The sequence below is a fragment of the Nannospalax galili genome, unplaced genomic scaffold, assembly GCF_000622305.1.
Source record: "Nannospalax galili isolate Female #2095 unplaced genomic scaffold, S.galili_v1.0 scaffold52, whole genome shotgun sequence".
In the NCBI taxonomy this organism is placed as follows: domain Eukaryota; kingdom Metazoa; phylum Chordata; class Mammalia; order Rodentia; family Spalacidae; genus Nannospalax; species Nannospalax galili.
In genome coordinates this window covers 199,110-205,904 of record NW_008334003.1, presented here as the reverse complement: position 1 = coordinate 205,904, position 6,795 = coordinate 199,110, and positions in this window count along the sequence as shown.

Here is a 6,795-nt window from a genome sequence, read left to right as displayed (position 1 = left end):
GTCTGGGCCTTCCAAGTGCTGGTATAACAGGCCCAGCCTCTGTTCCCTACATCTGCAGTTATTTTCCTTTAAAATACCATTTATTCTTTCTGCACAAGTGTAGATATTGATGATTCCAAAAGAAAAATTCCTGTGAGGCCCGAGGAACAAGTCTAACTAAACAGTCTTGAAAGTTATCAGTGCACCTCTAGTCAGGAGCTGGCTTATTTCAGAGTGATCTTAATCTTGTTCTGCCCTTCAGGATGGATGAGATGAGTAGGAAGCAATTCAGTTTATATTCCTAAGGCAAACAAGTGGTTTCATTATGGGACTTGCCTGTATCTTCTGCACAGTTACAGTGACAAAGAGGACATTTGTTTCTGTGTGTAAAGATTTTGTGAAGAACCTTTATTCTTGCCCCACAGAAGAGAACTGTCACTACACAAGATATTATCAATGACACTGACATCTTTCTAGCTCGCTCATCCACCAGTGTCCCAATTGCTACCAGTTATTGGGTGTGTGTTACCATTTCTATGCCATCCTTTCTTGAATTTCAAGAGAGGTTACTCTGAGCCACAGTCTCTGGGTCCCTTGCATTGGAATAGTGTCTCATTTTGCCTTTGTTTGTGACTGGAGACAGCACTGATTAGGTTTCATGGCTTCCTAGGCTGGACAAAGTGAATCTGACAGTGGTAGATAGCATCAAGCAAGGGTACCCTCAGGAAATTGATCATGAGATAAGTTGGTCCATTGTTAATAACATAATTAATCACAGAAGAATTAACTTAATTTTAAGTAAATCTAATATTCTCCCTTCTATAAAATTCAGGCACAGAATTTTAGTTTTTACAAAGACTTTGTTTATCTGGTATCCTACCTTACATTTTTTAACTAGTCATATCTTATTTTAGTTTTGTTTAGAAAAACACTTTGTATGAGACAGTAATCTTATATTAGCTCACGATTGTATCTGGTTTCCACATGAACTTGGGCTCCTGGCATAGAGGTCTAGAGGCCATTTGGATAGTCTCCTATCTGGTCTTTGGCTAACACTTAAACTAGTCAGTATTTTCACTGAGCATTTTAGGTCACAGCCACTACATTAGTCATCCTTTGCCCTGGCTGCTGACTGTGCCAAGAAAAATGTGTGACTAGGTAGTCCTACTTTGTTGTTTAGCAGGTGCATTAATTTCTGGACCAGGCCAGGCCCTAGTCTTGCTATCTGATTTCTAGTAATTACACAAGGTATGTAGTATTGATTTTAGATGACTCTGTTGCTTGGCAATTGCTTAGAGCCTTGAAAAATGTAAACTAGATTAAGAAAACAAAGGGCAAAAGTTGCATCTGTTTAGTATTTTATAGTCTTCTGTTTTCTCTTTCTCTTTCTTCTACCAACAAACGAAGCCAACTGAGTTCTTTCTGGGAACTCATATTAAGGAATCCCAAATATGACAAAGCCCCAAGAGGTTCTGGTGATTTCTCTGTGGTTTTCTCTCTTAGTACCTCAGATGTTTCTTCAGGAAAGGAAGAAGTGACATGACTAAACTGAGGGAGGTGGCATCAGAAGCCAGGGGAGAATTTGCTTAATTCCTCATGAAAGGAGGATTTTTTTCATATCAAGAAGCAAAACAAACATGAGTTAGGGGAAAGGGGAGGGAGGAACTCCAAAAGGGTAGGAGTAAATATTAATTACTCTTATGAGATAACTTATAGGCTCCATTTAATCCTTGTAATTACTCAAAATTATTATCAGAAAGTTTTTTTTTAAATCAACCTTACAAAAGTGAGCTAATTTTCTAAGTGTTGCTGGAGTGGATTTCAGACCCCATGCTGTGTCAGTAGAAAACCCAGAATCTTTCTAATGTATCTTTTTTGTTTCAAGGGAAGAGCAAAGCATCCCTTCCAACATAGAGTTGACTATTTTTTAAAGGTAAATTGGCATATGCAATTCCCATCTAGAATGGATGCCAATGTTTTTAGGTCAAAAAGGTAATATTCATTAAATATTATATACTGTCCTAAAACAGACATGTTTACTCATGTCATCTAGTCCACTGGCTTTAAAAAGTATCTAGACAGCTGTTTCAAAAGCCCTCCTGGCAACTAGAACCTTTTTCCTTCAGATAACGCTTCAACTTTTCCCAAGCTTGGATCAGACCTCCCAACCAGTGATACACATTTAGTTTCTTAGTCCCATGTGATAATTCTAGTCTTTTCTCTCAACAGCTATTGATAAAAGATTGATGGGTCTATATGCCATATAGAACTTTTTTACCTGTGTATGAGGTAGGCCTATCTATCCCACTTTTTCGAAGATTGGGGCAAATTTATATAGGTGTCTTGAATCTAAAGCCAATCTCTCCCTTTTATCATGGTTAACATTTGTTCCTCTATTCCTGACCCCTCTGATTGAGTGAAATGTATACTCTTCTTGGTAGCTGTAGAGTTTTACATGACCATACAAAGTATGAAACACTGGAAAAATGAATGACCTCAGAGTCCGTGGATTTTCATTCTGTCTGTGGTGTCATCCCCTCCATTATGTTTGGCTACTAATTCTATCTAGTAACATGTTCAGATATTTTATTTTCAAAATCTTGTCATCTGCCTTGCAAGTTTTATATGCTTGACCTTCCAAACTCTCGTATCTGCCTATTCAACTCAATGAGACTGTCCAGGGAGGTTTCTCTTCAAGGAATTTCCCCAGGCAGAGACCTCGCTGGCTTCCACCTTATGATTGCTGTTTTGCATTGGTTGCTATCCAATAGCTGGAAAGAGATATGTCCTATATTTTGTCTAGTCTTCTAGTTGTTTATAATGGGAGTACAATTTTTGACCCTGTCAATTCCTTATAACTAGAAATAGATAGACATCCAAGCTGATTGTTTGAAAATGTTATTTAGCTTCTCTAATCATGGCCTAAGTATTAGTTAAACAATTTTGGACCATCAGAGTCTGACTACCAAAAAGAAAGCATTCAGTATCAAACATTAAAGACAGTCAGTGTTAGGGAACATGCAAACTATTTCTTAACTATTTCTCAATCCATGGAGAATCCATCTTAAATGGTTACAGGTCTCATATCATTTCTGCCCCCACCACTTCATTTCCCACTGTCTTAACCTTCCCTGCCCAAATTTTCTGTTTCACTTCTGGCCATAGGATGATACATTCTCAGGATTGTAAGATAAATAAAAGAAAGAGGTAATGGAAACTAGGTGCATAAAGCTCTTTGAAAAGTATCTAGTGGATAGTGGATATTCTAACTCAGTAATAGCTGTTTTCATTTGAAGTGATGTGTTAGTACCAGAAAACAAAGTATTCATATTAAGACTAAAGTAAATAGATCAACTAAATGTTTAATATAATCTTGACAGTTTCAGAAAGAATGCTTCCTCGTCTAACTCTATCCTCATTAATTCCATTTTTCTTCCTTTCTGGTCCACCAAAAACCTGGCTTGAGTGTTCTAGTGTCCCTTCCCCTTCCCCATCTCTCTTTCCCTTTCCTAGATTCTTCTAATCAGAAAAGTATTTATCACCCCCCCAAAGAAAAACAAACCTTCCACAACCGAATGTTCCATTCTTACTTTCACTAAATGTTCTTCTGTCGAAGAATCAACTTTTTTGTTGACATGTGTTTTTTCCATTTCTTCTTAAAATTAATGAAATGTGGCTTCTACCCTTAATGTTCTTAAAAATTCTATTTATTAAAGGCAACAGTAATTTCCATTTCATTAACCCTAATCATGTTTTCAGGAACTTCTACCCGTGCATCCTTCCTTCTTGATAACTGGCTTTCCTTCAACTGATGTGGACACCGTTTCACTTCATGGTGTCCTCTTCTGTTTATGTATTAAATGTTTGCTCTTCTTAGTGTTCATTGTAGACTATTTGCCCTTCTTATTCTGTACATGGGGAGTTCACAGTCAGGGCTCTTTCCAACATATAATGTTGGTAAGAAACGATGCTTCCAAACAGTCTGGTCTATTTTTAATTTATAATATGCTGTGTACTTTGCTTATGCTTTACTGTTTCTATCTTCTTGCTCACCCTAATCTGATTAAATCCCATTTTAGAGAGCCTAACCTCTATCTTACTGAACAGACCTGGAGCAGGGCCAGGAACACAGTAAGTAATCAATAAAAGTTTGTTGTGTGAATTAATATAATGAGGACTAGTGCAGGCTATGTGCTTTCGAGGTTCTGGTCTTATCTCTTTGGATTAATTAATATTTACTGAAAAAATAATTGAAATAAGATAGACTTCATCTGAATTGTAGTTGTGACTGATTACCTGAAGATAATCAGATAATTCCTGGAGAGCATGTTGAAAGTGCTTATTCAGAGCTCAGTGGGAAAGAATGCTATAATCTATCAATAATGTCATGTCTAGCACAAATGACATAATGACATTAATTGAGCGTGGAACGTGTGACATGCACTATATTCTGAATTAAGTGGATTATCTTAGACTTCACAACCATTCCGTGAGATACCATCATCATTCTTGTGTTAACATTAATGCAACTGAAACACAGGGAAGTTAATAGCCTAACACCATACAGACAACAAATATTGCAACTGAGATTTCAACACGTTGCACATTAGGGTTCATTTATACATCATAGTAAATGCTTTTAATGGGGAATGGTGGCCTTTATCATTACTGTGGGCTTGCCGTTCTCAGCCTAAATTAAACTACCCAAAAGTGATGATGATATGTAGGTAATAACTGATGTTGGAAAAAAAAGTATTTAATTCTCAATGATCACATCTCAAATGCTAATTATTTAGTTAAAATATATATACACTTTGTTTTATAGTTTTAAATGACTACAAAACTTGAACACGCAGCAAGAAGAACCTTTTTGAAACTGTTTCAGAACATGTTGCTGATGTAGTGTGCCAGCACTCCAGAGTATTCTAATGTGTATTTTTTTAAACTTTTTTTGAACTTAAAAAAATTATTTATTTTTATTTTATGTGTATGCGTGTATTGCCTGCATGTAGGTAAGTGCACCTGTGTCATGCAATGCCCACGGAGGTCAGAAGAAGCTGTCAGATTCCCTGGGACTGGAGTTACGGAGAGTTGTTAGCTGCCATGTGGGTGCTGGAATTCGAACCTGGGTCTTCTGCAAGAACAACCAGTGTTCTTAACCACTGAGCAATCTCTCCAGCCCCTGTAATGTGTATTTTTTACTCACAACATTCCCCCCATGTAACAACAGTGCAGTCACCAAATTCAGAAATTGATATTGTTACATTGGACCATATGGTACTTGGTCTTCATATTTAAATTTATCTAGTCCTGATAATGTCCATATAGCAAATTAATCCTTCGCAGAATCATGATGCATATTCAGTTGTCCTTTCTTCTCTTTCATATCAGACAGGTGCTTGGCCTTTGACATGACTTTGAAAGATACCTGGGCAGTTGTGTTTTAGAATGTGCTTGCTCAGTCTATGGCTCCCACAGATGTCTTCCCTCACATGGGTGTCTTAGTTCTGTTCTCAGGCCCTGGTGTGCACTATGTCTTGGTATCTCCTCACATGGACACGCCTCACCCTCTTTGAGCTTCAACAATATGGGGCTCTCCCTGCCCCCAGCAAAGTATTTTAAGATTTCATAGCTCAAATTTTGAGGGAGAAGAAATCAGATTAAATGCTATTTAAGATTACTTTGAACTCTGGAATTCTATGGTAGATAAATTAACATGGCTGAATATTTGCAAATTTATGGTCAGAAAATGGGATAGAGATGTGCTGAGGACATTGTCACAAATGACCATGTTAAAAAGAATCTCTAGGGCCAAAGCAAAATAAGGCCCTGGATAGCCAATCAGTCCATTGATTGCTTGAATTTGGGGTGTGTGGGGACCTAAAAGCCCCACCTTGCATAGGTCTGAAAGGAAGTTACTGGGGGCGCAGCCTGGCTTGCTTTGAAAGTCTGAAGAATACTTCCGCACTGCTGAGGAGTGCATGATCATCACATGACCATCCTTAAGATACACCCTTGGGGGGGAGGGGGGAGTTCCAGGTGCCTTTATAAGCTTTGTAACACCTGCAATAAAATGAGTCCCAGCTTGACTAGGCTCCCAGTTGCATCTGTGTCCCTGGGAAATGGGGGCAGTGTGGGCTGGCGAATGGTATGCTTACTCATCCTCAATCCTCACCTTGCCGGGGGTCGCTGGTTTGAACCCCTGGCATCTGGCGCTCAACATGGCACTCGAAGGAAGGTGAAAAGAAGAAAAGAAAGAAAGAAAAATAATGGATTGGGGCCAATCGAGGAGGTTTAGGGTAAGCAAGACCCTAAAAATGGGTAACGCAATTTTTAAGTTTGAAGACCCAGCACTTAAAGCGCTGAGAGATATGCTTAAAAGCAGGGGATTGGATTTGTCAGAGCCCATAGCTCAAAACGTTTGGGCAGAGGCAATTCATTTGGCTCCCTGGCTACTTGGGGCTAATGTTTTTGCTGGGGATACATGGGAATCATGGGAAGGATTTGAGGAAGAAGGCAAAAATGCAACAGAAGTGAACCCAAAAGTGGCCAAAGTAACAAGCACCTCTGGTGTGCCCTGGCCAGCTTCAGAGCCTCCTGGACAGAAGGGCAGGGCAGAGTGAAGTGCACAGGTCAGTGGTGAAAGCCACCCACCCCACCCACCTTGAACTAATGTGTGAGCATGGGCTGCCTCCCCAGCCGGAGGCCGGCAGGAGTCAGGGTCTCACATGAAAGCCGGGTGGGCACTGCCCTCCAGCCAGCAACTGGTGCGAGTCAGGGGCTGTGCAAAACCCAGCGGCAGGAGCAGTCAGGCGC